The sequence below is a fragment of the Hirundo rustica genome, chromosome 2 (assembly GCF_015227805.2).
Source record: "Hirundo rustica isolate bHirRus1 chromosome 2, bHirRus1.pri.v3, whole genome shotgun sequence".
NCBI lineage: Eukaryota > Metazoa > Chordata > Aves > Passeriformes > Hirundinidae > Hirundo > Hirundo rustica.
The window spans coordinates 90,581,386-90,598,581 of record NC_053451.1 but is presented as its reverse complement, the minus strand read 5'-3'; the positions used below and the strand labels follow the sequence as shown (position 1 = coordinate 90,598,581).

General features: G+C 44.6%; 2 long non-coding RNA genes across 2 annotated transcripts; one reads left to right on the top strand and one right to left on the bottom strand.

The window, feature by feature from the left end:
- Window positions 1-4,340: 4,340 nt before the first annotated feature.
- LOC120748946 (uncharacterized) lies at window positions 4,341-8,682 on the bottom strand. The gene is made up of 3 exons (XR_005699465.2): window positions 8,590-8,682; window positions 7,891-8,082; window positions 4,341-6,889 (listed from the first exon to the last, which is right to left on the bottom strand). It is a non-coding gene; the product is annotated as an uncharacterized LOC120748946 (long non-coding RNA).
- Window positions 8,683-11,435: 2,753 nt separating this feature from the next.
- LOC120748947 (uncharacterized) lies at window positions 11,436-16,596 on the top strand. Its single transcript, XR_005699466.2, has 3 exons — window positions 11,436-11,521; window positions 11,699-11,832; window positions 14,847-16,596. It is a non-coding gene; the product is annotated as an uncharacterized LOC120748947 (long non-coding RNA).
- The last annotated feature ends 600 nt before the right edge of the window (window positions 16,597-17,196 follow it).

The window sequence follows — 17,196 nt, the reverse complement described above, 5'->3', positions numbered from 1 at the left end:
CCAAGGAGAACTGTCATCTTTATTAGGCACTTGTTTGAGGCCAAGAATATAGCTTGGCTGAAACCAAGACCTTAGCAAGAGTTCAGTTCAAAAAGTTTAGGAGCAGCCCATGACTGATTTAAACACATGCCTCCAAAGAGCATACACAGAGTAGGCTGCCTTGCCCCAGGTCCTCTTGCCCAGCCTGCAGCACAGCATTTTGCCTGCAGGATTGTGGTGAAGTGTCACTTCTGACCATTTTAATCAGTCCAGCTGTAGGGATGCTGTGGCTGGGTTGGGACGCATGTACCCTTAGAGCTCTGCAGCTACAACTGCATCACTGAGATTTTAATGTCTTATGCAAACCTGGCTCAAGTCTTCAGGCTATCTGGACTACCAGCTGGTAAAATCCAGCCTGAGGGGGTGAGACAACCAAGCCTTTACAAACACATTAATTGATGATCAGATGTGAAGATTAAAAGTACACTGTGGTTGTTGCCTTCAGGTTGCTTTCAGGAACCACAGTAAAGCTGAGCCACTCAATTGTCAAGCTTGCTTACAAATACTCTCCCTTTATTCCTCAAATGTGTCATTCTTGATTGTACCTATAAATTACTTCTTCAGTCCTCTTGTGTAGCAGCACAGAAAACAAGTTTTAACACAGAATGTGTCAAATCTACAGAAGTACACAAACCATAAGATATCTGTGTTACAAACTGAACATTTATTCAAATAAGTGATCTTTTAAGTTGTTTTCTCATTGGTCAGCTGCAACAAAGAAAGTAGTAACAAACAAAAAATAGATTTCCCAGAGACTCTGCCAATATCCCCTCTACGTCCACTCACTTCTAATACTTTCAGTCATTTCCTCCACTGCAGAACATGCATTCACACCCCAGTGTGTACACACACAGGCATGCACTGATGGACAAAGAGCATCCTTCCAGCAAGGAAAATGCCCTGCATGAGGCTACAGATCACTGAAGCTTAAAACATTTTTTTTATGACACCCCACAGTTGTTGTCAGGGAAGGAGTAAGATGCCACAATAATTTTTTCAAAAGAACATTGACATGTTTTTGACATTCCTCCCCTTCCTCCAGCAGACAAATATTTTATCAATTTACCTTTAATGCAACAGGCTTCCTGTCTCCTTCCCAGGATGGGAATGCCTGGCCAGAAGAAATTACTTTTCCTGCCACAGAACAAGTTTCTCTTTATTTCAGCATGCCTTGCCTCCTGCAAGCAGGGCAAGAAGCGACCAAGGCTGAGAGCGCGGGAGCCACGGGACTGGTGGGGATGCCGGGCGCGAAAGGCGCGTTTATTCTGCCTCTCCCAAATCCCAGCCCCTTGGCTGTAGGCGTCTACCCAGCACTCCTTGGACCCAGTGTGGAGAATCACATTTCTCCTTGATCAGGCCAGCTGCCTGGAGGAAGATGATTGCAAGCAGATGTACCCTTGTTCTCATGTGAAAGGAATTTCAGCTTTTGTGGCAGCTGTACCGTACGATGAGCGCCCAGCTCCAGGGAACATTTTAGTGCTCCTTAATTCCTTGCAGGTGCTGGGAACTAGTATGTGTTGGTACAGCAGAGCTGAGACACAGGAGGGACAGCACACCTGGGGTCAGCAGGAGGGTCAGAGGCCAAAGGCATGACCAGCAGCCTCCCCTTACTGCAGGGAACAAGGCTGGGGTTTATAAAGACCCATTTTCCTCGTAAACACCCATTATGCTCAAAACTTCATGCGGCTGTGGCAGTAAAACTGTGTTTTACCACAAGTGCAGTGGTTTCAACCTCTTGTTATGGATGATTCAGGATGAATAAACAAGATAGACATCAACAATACCAAATTAATTTATCTGCATATGTAGCTAATGAGGAACAGATAATGAGTGTGGCATCTGTGTGTTAAAAAGTTGGGTTTTTTCGGTGGGATATCTCAGTGATGTTGCAAATGGCCTAAGGAAATTGCAATTAATTTAAACCCTTGATGCAGTTACAGCTGTATTTTGTAGGCACATTATATATATTTTAGTGCCAGAATGGCTAAGATACATATCCAGACATTCGGTGGGAATGGATGTACCCTTTGGATCTATACTTCAGGATGTCTGGCCACAACAGGGTGAATGTTACTGCTCGAGGGACATACCTGGACATACAGTGGCAAAGCAGCTGTAAGCAGTCCATAAGGGCCCAGACACTGCACATGGGGCTCACCTCCAGGCAGCCAGCCCCACGTCCACCTTCATGTAGGAGTACTGGGAAGAGAGGCTTTTCTTAGTGCCACCACTTGGAAGTAACATGATCGTGCAGACCTCAAAAGTACCACCACTGTGGCTTGCTGTTTACTCAGCAAAACCCAGTCCACCTGGCACAGATTTTTAAACCTAAAGGAACTGCACTTGGAAGCCACCAAAAGCCTTTTCTTTTCTTTGCTGACTTCACAGAAAACATCAACGCTTACTTGAGGAGATGTTTTCTTAGAAAAATAAAATTTAGCTTCAGGTCTGATCTGTGGAGCTCCATTGTGATGAATGCTATTTTAACAGCAAGGTTAAGCAAACTCTGCCCTGCTTTTCCCCACATTGCTATGTCTGCCCACACAGCCCTTCACAGAGTTGTGCAGTGGTCCAGATCAGGGAAGCAACTTCGATAGCAAATGCTCCAAAAGAAAAGAGAGAAAAAACTTTCCCATCATTTTGCTTGATCTCCTGATTCATGCTCTCACTGACTGAATGAGACACAGCACAGTGGATGGGAAAACACCATGCAATGTTGAGAGCCAAGTCAGATGAGACTGAGACACACTGTGACATCTCACCACCAAGAAGAGTCTCCTCCCTTCATCCCTTCCAGGAGCTACTCTCTCTGCCTATATCACCTTGACTCCAACATCTTGTCTTCACCCACACAGTTTAACTCACTAAATCACCAGAAGAATAATCTGGCAGAAGAATAATCCAGCAAAAGCTAACCCAGCAGTAATGGAGGATTAACCCCTCCTTAAACTGCACAGTGGCAGCAGCAAGGCACTTTGTGATAAGGGCTGAATCTACACACAGGGAGGCTTGCTTGCTGTAAGTATTCCTTAACGAGCTCTCACAACATTTCAGCCTGTTTTCCTGGAAAATGAAGAAGTCTCTGCAGTGATGGCTCAAAAGCCGCCTAGATGACAAACACCTACAGCATTTTGTCCTGCAAGGGCTTTAAAATCCCTGTCCCTCTGTCCGACCCAAAGGTTTTGGCTTTTGTGAGTCATTTCCCTGAAGCAGGCGAAGGGCTACCAATCAGAGTGATCTGGCAGAGAAATGCAGTCCTTGCAACAATTTCGGGCTGGGAGGTGGAGAGACAAATCTGCCACTAGTTTTATATTTTCATCAACGTTTACAAAAAGGGACTCCAGTGGCATGACTGCTTTTTATCACCTTGCTGATTCCAACTTTTGCAGTAAGAAGAGCGCACACGTCCTTGCTTGTGCCCAGGCACTCATCTTCATGCAGGTTTCTGTCTGCGCACACCTTGCTGGCTATCTAGAGACTGAAGCACGTGCCAAGGAGTTGTCTTCATGGATGTTTGGCAGTATGCAAGGGACACATGCCTGCATTGCCCTGCTCAGGGGGTTTCATGTGACTCCCTCTATTGCACACATGCAGCTCACAGCACCCTGACCCTCATTGTCCAGGTGCCACAGAGCAGGGGATGCTGAGGGCACCCAGCCCTTTGCCACAGGCCCTTGTGGAGGTGTAGATGATGTTACACTTGTGGCTGAAGGCCACTCATGTGGGACCTTTGCTGCTCCCTCTTCCTGACTGCCGTGATCCATGACTGTCCATGACGATCCATGACTGTTCTCCAGCCAGAAGAGCCCGATGATGCTCCACTGTGCCACTGCCAAGGGTGAAGTGAGATGGCAGCTACACCAGAAAGGCACCTCAGTGAAGTTCATGAACAAGAACAATCCTGCCATATGGCCTAATCCAGGCTCCGTTTGCAGGCGTGTCCCAGCCTGAACATTCAGCGCATGAATGATACAACAAATCATTGGACAGAAGTCTAATTCCCTGTCTGTCTGGTAAAACACTGATAGGTAGCAACTCTGGGGCAAACCTTCCATAATATGAAAACTGAAATTTCAGCTAAGGAAAACCTGCATAAAAGGATTTCTGATGTTGTTCACAGCCTCCTTCCTTATAGCCTGTGACTCTGAGGCTGCATTTTTTGTAATCAAAACTTTCCTGCATAAACCCAGGGCCCAGTAGAACAGCGCTGAAGCAATACCCCAATTCAGAAGTACAAATCTTCATATGCTAGAACTAGTTGCTCAGATAATGGTTTTCAAATTCTAAAAAATAAGGGTTAGGAAAACAGTCATGAGACAAACCAAGTAGGACTGTGTGAGAATTTTGCCTCAGTACATAGCCTTGTGTTATTAAACCAGTAACTGGAGCAGAAAGCTCCTTCTAGACAGATGCAAAGGGCAAAAAAAGAGGGGGTGTGGACAAGTCATTAGTCTGAATTACTGGAAAGTGGGCAGCAAACTGACAGGTAGCTTCCAGCAAATTTCTGTGTAAAGGTTTAGTAGAATTTTCAAAGCCAAAGCTTTGAGGCTTTCAGGACTTTCGCTCCTGATCACTAAGAAAGGCTTAGACATTACCCTGAGGAAGCTTCAATATTTAGAAATCTGATAATGCACATGTGATGGGGAAATGTCAGCAGAAGGTGGCTACTTTTAGCACCGTGGGAGATGGACAGAAGGGAATTCTGTTCATGAAGATATTTTATTTCAGATTGCTTGACCCACATTATTTAAATAGTATGTCAGCCTAAATCAGAAAGAAAGACAGTTTCTTTTTATACATTTGTGATTTTGCTTTGTGTTGTCTGCAATTGCTGTAAACAGATCCTGCAGTTACTGAGCTATATAGTAACTAAATCACCTATCTTGGGAAAATTCTTCCTGTTTTCCTGCCAACTCTGCCTCTTTTTTGGCCACCCCCCTACCTCCTCACATTCCAGTCATGGCTCTGTTTATACACCTGTGTTTTTCACAGTACCAGTAGCTCAGGCTGAAACATATTTACACCTCTCTCCCTGATGCTAATGGACCTTGCTATGAATGGCCCCTTCTCTGAGGACACACGTGAGCTCTCAGAGTTCAGCAGCATTTTGTTGAAGGCATAGACACAGAGGTACCCTGCTGCCAGCTTTATTCTGTAAATAACTACTGCATCATTTTTTAGAGAGAGGTGGCAAGAGCGGTGAGAAACCACAGCATCCCTTCCACAATCACCCTCTTCCAGTTAAATGAGTGAATTCCATCAAAATCCTCCTCCCTTTCAGACTTCAAGGCTTGTCTAAAGCAGATGGCCCCATAAATAATACATCCTAGGAAACCTGATCAGTCACCTCTGGGATATGCTTGAGCTCCTGTCTCTCATCATATCATCACTAGATTAGCTCTGGGAATTCTTTTAATTTAATCCTTTTAACAGGTCGTGTGCAAGAAGTGGTGACTGGGAAATTAGATGCATTTGATTGGGTTGCATTGTTGGAAGCCTAAAGTCAGCAGGTCCCCACTCACTGCTTTTGGGGATTTTTTTAGGCACTGCACTCCTCACTGACCCCTCACTACCCAAGCTCGAGGCAATGAAGCCCAGGACTGATATGGCTCAACGTGGGGAGGCCAGGGAAAGGGGGCTGGGGCCAGAGTATCTGAGCAGCACCATCACATGTGCCCAGAGTGCTCTCAGCTGGAAGACTTTGAGCAGGAGGTACTTGCTACCTTCACTGGGAATGGAAAATTTCATATTTATTTTAGGATATAAGACAGAAATCCTTAAATTCTGTTGTCTTTGTCTTTAGTCCCCTATGCTTATTTAAATTACTGGATTTTAGCAGGGGCTCAGAGACATCCCACAGGACTTATTCTCACATTCATGCATGCCTCAGTTCAGGTAAGTGGGAAGAAATTCCAGGTGCCAGTGATGAGGTGGGAAGAAATTCCAGGTGCCAGTGATGAGGTGAGTCCTTTTAACAGTTACTGCTGTGGGGACATCAGTCTCCGAGCTTTCTGCCCTCTCTGCCCTGCTGCAGCCCCAACTCCACACACACTGGCAAAATGTTCCAGCTTGGTTTGTGTTACCTTCATGAATGCCTGCAAGAATGGGTGTGCAGGGTGAAGCTGGGGGAGATACAGGGTCTCTTCACAGAGGGAACAGAAGCAAGAACAGGACTGCTTTCCATGCCTCCATGCCTGTAAAGCCACAGCCTGGCTCCTGTGGTCACACAGGCTGCAGCAGGCAAGCTCAAAGTTCCATTTCCAAAGGGTTTGGAAACCACTCTGCTTTTTAAAAAAATCGGTACCGGAAAAGAAAAGCTGGGCTTGAGTCCTTATCTGGAAATGCCTGCAGGATGCAAATATTTGAAAGTAGCATTGCTAAATCAGAATGGCTTTTAAATCATAACAAATCATATCTTGCATTTCTGCAATGCCTTTCATCCTATGTTCTCTTCACAAACATAAACACATGAAGTTCAACAACACATCTGGCAAAGCACTGTGTTGTGTGGGAGCTTTCACATCCCAGTTTGGTAGATGAGCAGACATGTGGGGTCAGTGGTGGCTGCCCGCCCCATGTCAGACAGGACATCTGCAGCAGTGGTTGGAACTTGGCCAAGATCTCAGCTCGAGTTGGGAGAAATCTTTCCCTGGTAGCCCTGGGGATTTATTTGTCGAGAGACTCGGTCACAGATCCAGAAAATAAAATCTTGAAGACTGTGGGGGACAAAACAAACTCAGATTTTCCAGACATCTTTTTTGAGATTTTCTGTGTCCATCCAATGCATTGGCAAAGTGGAGATGTCACCCCGTTTAAGTTTCTGTCTTCTGCATGCCCGGTTGGTATTCTGCTGGAAACCGATCATCAAGAGACACATTTACTGTGTGGCAAATCAGAATTTGTTATTATCACCACCCCATTAATTTCCACACACATCTGCTAGAGTACTTGTTTCTGCCTGTGTCTCACATTTATCTTAATCTAGTCCACTTTTTGCTGCCCTTGTCTTAGTGCCAGCAACTATCATGAGGTGCTGTAAACATTTGTTAGTTAACCATTTATGATTGCCAGCTCTTCAGACTCCATGTTACACTAGTTGTTGGAGTTTAATGAGTTTAAGATCTGCCATATCATTATTATTTTGCTACCTTATGAAATAAGTCACAAGTAAGCACTCTGAGATGGTCCCAGCCCCCCAGGGGCAGGAGGGGAGAGGAAGTTTGGGATTTTCAAAGAGGACAAGGAACTGAGGGGTCCAGTTCCTCCTGGATATCAGTGGGGCTGAGCTGAGCTCAGTCTGTGCCAGGTTCTTCTAGAAAGTTAAACCTAAATCCTTTGATAAGCAAATAAGTCAAGAGGTTCTGCACATCCTAAACCTTCTTCAGGTCCAACACCAGCCTAAACATGCCCTGGCAGATCCCACCCCACCGGCTGCTTCCACCCCTCTGATGCAGCAGGAAGGTGGAGTGGTGCCAGCTGGTAGGAAACCTCAGGCTCAGCAGCCTTTCATCTCCTGTCTTTCAGCCACTGTCCAAATAGGACATGGCCCTGGTGAAGAAAGAAGGTTTCTGAAAAGACAACATATCCTACTCTCAGAAATGCTGGCTTTATATCCACACCTACTTCCTACAGGACACCTCAGGTTAAAATGACTTCTGCTAAATCAAAAGTAATTTTTCTCATACTACTTGACAGCCTCTTCCTCTGTCAAATGCAATTATTTTCCACTAATTAAAGGGCTGCATCCAGCCTCAGCAGGAAGCCGGAGGAGTCCAGCTCTCAAGTGAAAACTCTTGATTTCTGCTCAGCATTCAGGGACCCGAAGGGCAGGAAACTCAAGCTGACTCTCACCATGGCACTGCATCCCATTGACCCTCTCCTCCTTGGAGGGAGAAACAAAGCCTGGGCTCCATCAGCTGAGGAGGCTGTGGTGGTGTCAGATGGGAGTGGGCAGTAGGAGCAGCATGCCCGTGATGGCCTCTCCTTAGCATAGAGGACACCAGCAGATATTACTCAAAGGTTTCTTCTGGCCCAATTCTGTATCTGTCAATGGGCAAAATAAAATGCAAAAGAGATCATGGTATCATCTTCCAGCACCAATCATTTGCCTTGGTGTGCTGTGGTCCATCCTGTTTGAATTTACTGTGCCTTGTTGGAGTTAAATTTCCTGCCTTTCTCTGAAATACATATACAGTAGGCAAACATTGGCAGGCTAAAAATATCCCCCCAGTACCTCCCAGACAACTGCACAAAGCCTGGATGCAGGGAGTTTCATTGCACTAATGACCTTATCAACACGTGCTGGCAATGCCTGGGCCTGTGGCATTCCCAAGCCTCTCCATGGAGCAAGGAGACACCAAAGAGAGGAATCATTGTATTTTCATCCATGCAACAGCAAGGAGGCACCAGAGAGAGGAATCACTGCATTTTCATCTATACAGCCACCTGCAGCAGTGCAAAAAACAAGTATATGCCTGTACTAGATCTAATCTGGTGCAATATCACCTCTGCACCTGGTCCCCTGTGCTTTGGTCCCCCCAGTCTGCTTACCGCTCTGTGATTCTGTATGGATTTTGTGCAGATGATCCAAAGAGAGCAGCAGGTTGTAAAGGGCATGTGTTATCACAAACTGACAGAGGCACCCACCTTCTTTCCTCTTCAGGCTCTGCAACATCCTATTAACTTTAGGAGTAGATTAGTTCTTGTGTTAAGGTTGAATTCACCTGACTTAAATTTCTACCCACTGGATCTTGTTATCCCCTTGTCTTGTAACTTTATACCACCCCACCATTCCCTTATCAGACAGATTTTTCTGTCTGCAAGAACATAAGGCTGCTAAGATTTTTCTCCTAGGTGAGAATGACAACCTTTCTGCCTCAAGTCAAACCTGGGTAGGCTTGGTCTCGAGGTTGAGGGTCCCTTCCTTGCAGCTCTCCCCAGTATTTCCTCATTCTTTGTGCAGCATGGACTCCATATCTGGGCATCTCTCTCCAGACTGGTCTTGTGCATGCTGCACAAACAGCAGCGTGACTGCTTCTGATTGATGCTCCTCTTCTTCTGCAACATTGTCCTGGGAAGTTGTGTTGAGGGGGCTATTCATAATCATTCTCACAGCCTGTCTGGACAGATTCTCCTGTCTTATAGGTACTCCTGATATTTTCCAAGCTGCAATGTGCCTCTGTTTTAGAAATATTTAAACATGTTTTGGATGGCGACTATTAACTAGACATTATTCTTTCTCAGTAACCTGTCATTATCACTGTCGTTTCATCCCCTAACTTTCCCAGAATACTTTTTTTTAATAGCACGAGTTTATTGTAGCAATAATGATTTAAATACTAGATGAAATTTTGCTAATTATAATTCTTTAATGTTTTTCTTTTTACACAGGTCTTCTTAACAATAGTTAAATATGGATCTCTTCCTCTTGAAATCTGTTTCTGGTGGTGGCTTGGACTGTAATGATGGCTGCCAGAATCCTGCTCCAGACTCTTGTAGTGTAGGAGACAAGAATACTGTTGATCTCCATGCCAAAAATAAATCCCAGGAGCTTATTTAGAAGCAATTTAGCTTCTAAAGTTAAAGTTTAATTACTAAAGTATCTGAACATTTACCGGGTTAATTAGACTGGATCAGCAAAATCTCATTCAGATGTAGTGGCTTCCTCATTTCCATTTAGATACGGATCTCGTTCAGCTTCTGCTGTGAACCTTCATATCCAAGTCAGCAAAAATGCCTGCAGCCTTTTTTCTCTTTTCACTTGCTTCTTTTTTTTCCCTCTTTCTAATTTTTGTCATCACATAGTGGTATTCTGCTTCACTCCAAATGCATTTTTCTACCTGAAAATCACTGAAGCTGATGAAAGTCCTTCCACTGGTCTCAGAAGGCCCTACCTGAAGCTCATAATTTATGCATTACCTCGGCTGTAAGCATCTGAGATACTTAAAGAATATAATCATTTTCTATCATGTCTTCTTTTTGTTCCTTCTTCTTTTTCAAGTGCTCCATACAAGCTATTAATGGAGCAAATGACATGGAAACATAATCGGTATTCCTGCAGGTTTTGTGGCTGTGCTTGCTGCTTATTCCTTATCACCTGAAGTGATAAAGCTGTGTTGGTGATACCATAATTGAGTTAGTGGAAGTGATTTATCAAGTTGCCAACTGAGAATGAAAACTTAGGGGCATGGGGGGAAACAAGAAGGAGGAGAATATGGACTTTTCAGAACCAAGAATCTTGCTTTTTATGCAAATGGTTATTTTAATGAAAATCAAGGGGCGGGGTGGGGGGAGAACCCACAGTCACAACAATTTTGCTTACAGAGCGGATGATAGCTTATCTAAGGAAAGGCTTTCAAAGCTCACCATGAAATGTCATGTGGGTTTCATTATCTCTTTGATAAAGTCTAGTGTGTAGGATCTGTTCTTCACTCCTTGCTGCTAACTGATTAGGAATAAGTCTATAATTCATTATGCAGAGAAAATGTGGAAGAATCCCATACTTCAATGCAGGAACAGCAAGCATACTTCTAGTGTTTCTGTCATAGGAAAAAAAAAAAAAACAAACCCTCTCAAGAACAAAATCAAAATCCTTATGGCTTCAAAAGAAAAGCCTCACTGATCTCAACAGAGTTTGAGGCAAGCTTTTGCTTAGTTCATTTTCCTATTCTTACTTCTATAAATTAATATCTAATACTTGCATTGTAGGACCACTCAAAAGCCCCAAACTTGGAGTTACATTGAGCTGAGCTCCAGATAAGCATCAAGACATGAAATTTTGTAAGTGAATGTGCACCTAACAGCTGCCAGAGCCTGTGGAATGGCAGAGCCCTGCAGCCATCCTCAGTGGCCTCGGGCCTGATAACTCCCTCTCTGCCAGGGCCAAGGAAAAAGTCTTCACCAGGGCTGCTGTGGGACCATGACCTCCAGCACACCCTGGGGGTGACACCCACGTGCAGAGGGAGCAGCTGCCCAGATGTCCTCTACCCGCCCAGATGCTCTATACCTGCAGCCATGCGTTTGATGAAACTGCACCTCAGCAGTTAATCAGTGAGGCAATGAGTTTAAATTAAGCTGGTGCTCAAATGTCGCTGAACGGCTTAGGAGAAAGTGCTGACACCTGGCAACAACACTGCAGTTTGAGAGCTCATACAGTTTCTGGGTACTAGTGTCTGTGGAAGCTGCTTACCTTTGGAGATCACCACCTTCCTCACCAAGCCCAAAATAAATTCATTACCACAAGAGGTTGAATTTTATTTGGCTAGGGAGTCATTGCTTTGGAGAAATTATATTTTTTATTTAATTAATTGTTTTGTTTTCCTCTTTACAGGTACAGGAACTGTGAAACAACCTTATCAGTAATTCCTAATTTTGATAAATTAATTGTCTCCCTGTAGAGTGATTGATTACAGAAGATGCTGAGAAATGCATTTGCACATTTCAGCGTGCCCCAAATTAATTAATTATTCCACTTGAGTTACAGGTTAGTGAGCAGGATGAAGCAAATGCCTTAGGAATAACTGCAGCTCTCTTGTTTTTAATAAGCAGCTAAGAATTTACCACTCCCTCCTTTTCACTTGTTTGTTTTATTTAAACTAAAGAGTTTATTAAACTTGAAGACTAACAAAGTTTTTAAAGTTTGCTAAAATAAATTTCTCAGGGAGGAGAACCTCAATGCACCCCTTCCAGCTTGATGCCAGGGCCAGCAAGAAATGCCCAGAACTTGGAGAAGGATGAAGGTCATCAGGAGAGCATTTGAAGGGCAGCACAAAGGAATTCCTACTACCCCAGCCAGTAAGTCACCTTTATCAGGGGGCCCAGCTTAAATGCCTGTGTTCAAACACACAGCATGGGGAATGAATGAGAGGAGTTAGGGCTGTGTGCATCCCTGCAGAGCTACTGCCTTATCATCAGCAGGGAGACATGGCTCCTGTGACTGGGGTGTTGGAATGGCCAAGGACACAGGCTCCTCAGGAGGGACAGGCAGGGGACTTGAAGGAGGTGATGTTGCTGTCTATGTCAGTGACCAGCTGGAGGGAAGGGAGCTCCACCTGGGGATAGATGAAGAGTTGACCAAGAAATTACGAGTCAGGAGGAAAGGGAGGGCAGAGGCAGGTGACAGTACCATGGGGGTGTGCTACACCAAACCTGGATGCACTCAGAGGATGTGTCCCTCTATAGACAAATAGGAGCAGCCTCATGTTCACAAGCCCTGGTCCTCATGGGGGACTCTGACCACTCTGATATCTGTTGGAGAGAAAACACAGCAGGGTGTGAGCAATTCCGAAGGTTCCTGAATGCACTGATGATAACTTCCTCCTCCAAGTGACAGAGTACCCAATGAAGACAGGTGTTATTTATACTGGACCTGGCTCTCACCAGCAAGGAGGGGCTGGTGGAAAAGAAATCCCAAGGGCAACCTGAGCTATAGTGATCATGAAATGGTGGAGCTCAAGATCCCCAAGGCAGTGAGGAGGGTATGGAACACTCCTGCTATCCTGGACTTCAGGAGTGAAGATTTTGGCACTTTGGGGATCTGCTTGATAAAGCCCCATGCAATAAGGCATGGGAAGAGGAACCCAAGAAGGCTGGTTGATACTCAAGAATCACCTCCTCCAAGCTCAGGAGCAGTGCACTCCAAAAAGGAGGAAGTCAGGCAGAAACATCAGAGAGAGGCATGTGGATGAACAAGGAGTTCCTGGACAAACTCAAACACAAAAAGGAAGCCTATGGTGGGTGGAAACAAGAAGAGGCAGCCAATGAAGAATGCAGAGAAATTGTTCAAGCAGTTCAAGCCGATCAAGTAAGGAAAGTTAGAACCCTGACAGAATTAAACCTGGGACATCAAGGGTTACAAGCAAAGCTTCTATAGGCACACCAGTGATGAAAGGGAAACATGGGAAAATGTAGGCCCTCTCAGGAAGGATGTGGGATACTTGGTTACTTGGGGCATGGAGAAGAAGACTGACGTACTCCACAACTTTTTTGTCTCAGTCTTCACTGGAAAGTGTTCCAGCCATACCATTCAAGTTGCAGAAGGCAAAGGCAGGAACTGGGAAAATGAATAACCGCTCTTTGTTGCTCATCTGAAGGTGCACAAGTCCATGGGCCATGAGGAGATACATCCTTAGGTCCTGAGAGAACTGTCCAGTGGTTAAGCCACTACCCATCATATCTGAGAAGTTATGGCAGTCTGGGGAAGTCCCCACTGGATGGAAAAGGGAAAATACAACTTCCAATTTTAAAAATGGAAATAAGAGAGACCTGGGGAAATACAGACCAGTCAGTCTGTCCATCAAAATCATGGAGCAGAGCCTTCTAGAAACTGTACTAAGGCACATGTACAACAAGGAAGTAGTTGGTGACAGCCAACATGGCTTCACTATTGGCAAGTCATACATAAGAAATATTGTGGCCTGCTAGGATTACAGCACTGCTAGGATTACGGCACTGGGGTATAAGGGAAAAACAACTGACATCATCTGGACTTATGAAAAATATTTTACACTATCCCACATGACACCTTTGTCTCTAAACTGGAGAGATGTGGATCTGATGATAGAAGACTGGATGGATAAGAAATTGGGTGGATGGCCATACTCCAAGAGTTGTGGTCAATGGCTCTACGTCCAAGTGGAGAACAGTGACTAGCAGCGTTCCTCAGGGTCAGTATTGGGATCGGTCCTGTTGGCACCTTTGTCAGTGACATGAACAGTGGGATCAAGTGCACCCTCAGTTAGTTTTCTCGTGACACCAAACTCTGTGGTGTGGTCACCATGCTGGAAGGAAGGGATGGCATCCAGAGGGAACTGGACAGGCCTGAGAGGTGGGACCATGCAAACCTCAGGAAGTTCAACAAGGTCAGGTGCCAAGGTCCTCCACCTGGACTGGGATAAGCCAAGCATAAATCCAGGCTGGGCAGAGAATGGATTGAGAACAGGCCTGAGAAGAAGGATTTAGAGGTATTGGTGCATGAAAAGCTGGACATGAGCTGGCAATGTGCGCTCGCAGCCCAGAAAGCCAAATGTGTCCTGGCTGCATCAAAACCAGCAAGGTCAGCAGGGCAAGGGAGGGGATTCTGCCCTTCCACTCCACTCTGGTGAGAACCCATCTGGGTGCTGCATCCATCTCTGGGGGCCCAGCATAGGAAAGGCGTGGATCTGTTGACATGAGTGCAGAGAAGGGCCACAAAGATGATTACAGGGCTGAAACATCTCTCCTGTGAAGACAGGCAGAAACTGGAGCTGTTCAGCCTTGAGAAGAGAAGCCTCCAGGGAGACTTTATAAATATCTTCCAGTACCTAAAGGGAGCCAACAGGAAAGGTGTAAATGGTCTTCTTACAAGGGCATGTAGTGATAGGACAAGGGATAATGGCTTTAAACTGAAAGACAGCAGGTTTAGATTAGATATTAGGAAGAAGTTCTTTACTGTGAGGTTGATGAGACACTGGAACAGCTTGCCCAGAGAAACTGTAGATGCCCCATTCCTGAAAGTGTTCAAGGCCAGGCTGGATGGGGCTCTGAGTAACCTGGTCTAGAGGAAGGTGTCCCTGCCCATGTTGTGAGGGGATTGGAATGTGATCATCTTTAATGTCCCTTCCAACCTGAACCATTTTATGATTTTATGATTTTTCATATGAAAGAGAATGCAATAAGCTTTTTATCTCTACAGCACAACAGATGTATTTCAAACCTTCTATTTCCCATTATACTGTGTGGTTTTAGTTCCTACTTCTTCTATCAAGATATCTCTAAGGAGGATTGCTGTGGCAACATTTTGACTCATATTTTCTTCCTTTGTTTTGTAGACAGTGATGGCTTCCTTCCTTGCAAGTCATTCCAGAAGCCATGCAGGGCTCATTACCGTGGCACCAGCATGGATATTCCCATCTCCCCATGACCTTCCATGGGGTTACCTTGAGAAGACTGCACCACAGTCCCCTGTGCTTTCTCTTTCAGAAAACCCACCAAGATGCTCAGAGGCACTGAGGTGCAGTGCAGGAGATACCTCTGGTCTGTCATAGTTGATGCAGCATTCAGACCCATGCAGGCATGTGAATCCATGGTGAAGCAAGGAAGAGCAGCTTTGGTAACTCTCCCTGTCTCTTCATGTGCCCTGATTGTTTGCTCTCCAGTTCCCATGCTAGGCCAATGCCTCCTGGCCAGAATAGAAATGCAGCCATGCAGATTTGTTAAATGTCTGTGGGCTGAGAATGCCTCTACCTGTCCAGTGTCTAAGAGACTGCATGATCCTGCCTGATGAAAGATGATGAAAGAGACATGACAAACAAAGGAGTAGGAGCATGGAGGGGCGATAAGAACTGTGATAAGGTCTAAAAAACCCCAGCAGAGAAGCAGGCAGTGAAGGAATAGTCTCACAGCCACTTCGGCCAAATTCCACAGAAAACTCATAGAGAAAATAAGGAAGGTACTGTATCTGCAGGATTGTGGTGGCTGCCAAAAGTCTTTCCTGTTGATTCTTGAATTTCTGTTTCATGAATAAAGTGTCGAGAGGCCTCAGGCAAGTTTAAGACTGTGATATGTAAAGAGACTCCATTGCTGCATGGGGAATGAGAAAGTCTTTCTCTAAAAAATAAAATTCAGAAGAAGAATTTGGGATGCAAAAGTCAAAAGGCTTCAAATCCTTGACATATGTGGACTTCAGGCAGTAGACTTCTCCCTTCAGCTCCTTCCTCTGGGTCACTTGCCACTTTCAGAACCCATTACGAGAGTCCTGCTCCCAACACAGGCCTGAATGCAAGTAAAGCATAGTCAGGGCAATAATCCAAATTCTACTACAAGCTCAGCCTGAACTTCTAGTATGAGTAATACAACTGGAAGAAGCCTGAAGAATGATTAAATCTAGTCCTTGGCAGTCACAGGCAACCAAGGATCCACATGCTTTCTTTGCTTTGCCACAAAACACTTCATTAATCCATGAGAAAATCAAGATCTTTGGTGCAGAAATAAAGTAAGCAACAGCCACCCCAAAGGACCATAGAAATGTAGCAATAAGGGTCCTAATGTCCTAGGACAATGTCAGAGTAAGAAACAAGTCAGCAGAAAAACGCCCAGATGATATCTTTGGAGGCAACTCATTGGTTCTTGATTTGACTCTTGTTTCTAATCTTACGATCATCTCAGTTCTGAAGTTTGATGACCAGAGAGAAAACCTCATGAGATTGCTTGGTTGCTTGCTCCTACATGGAGAAGCTCTGCCTGTTTTCAACCTTCTTCCCTCCTGCTGTAGCCAGTCTCTGACCTCCAGAAGGAGGAGAGACACCAAGAACCACATCCTGTCCAAACCTTCCTTATTCCCCCTGTTCAGATAAACTGAGCATTATGGGGAGACACAATGTGCCCTGGGGCCTACAAAGGACCATCAGGAGCACTGAATTAACTAATCTTTATCCCACCTTGGCAGAGGTCCCAATCAATGGAGCATTTTGCCAGGGAATCTGGATGAGGATCTAACTGCATTTTTGTGATAAATCCTAATTTAGAAGTTTAAAGATTTAGCCAGTGTTGAACATCTCATATTGACTCAGGAAAACTCTGGGTAGCCATACATGTTAGCAAAGGACATGGTAGGTAGGAGGCTTATTGTATGAAAAAATATTTTTTCATATTAACAAATTAAAATCAGGGTTTGGGGGGGGGAAAAAGTGAAAATGGGGACACCTTTAAAAGTTCCTCAGATATGCTGTTATTTCCCTGCATGATGTCATGTTCTTCTATTTTTGAGTTGCTACCACAGCAACAATTGATGTCACAAACAGAAGATAATGGTTTCAGGAGAGAGAGATATGAAGCAGGAGCAGATGACCTCTTTAAAATTAATAATAATCCTCTTTTCCTGCAAAAACCTTTGGTGACAAAAACCTAGAAGAAAAGTAGAAAAATGAAGTGATATACAAGTCCCAGAACTGTCACTAAAAACTGTGGCTTGATTTAAAGATTTCAAACAAGACATAAGTGGGTCTTTTAGCCTATAGCTATTGCTGCACCCAAAAAAAAAAAAAAAAAAAAATATATATATATATATAAATAAATAAATAAATTAGAAAGATTCTTCTGTCTACTCTGGAATTCTGACCAGAACATGGTCTTGAGCACCATATCAGTGCAGTTCCCACAGAAGACAAGGTCAGAGTTTGA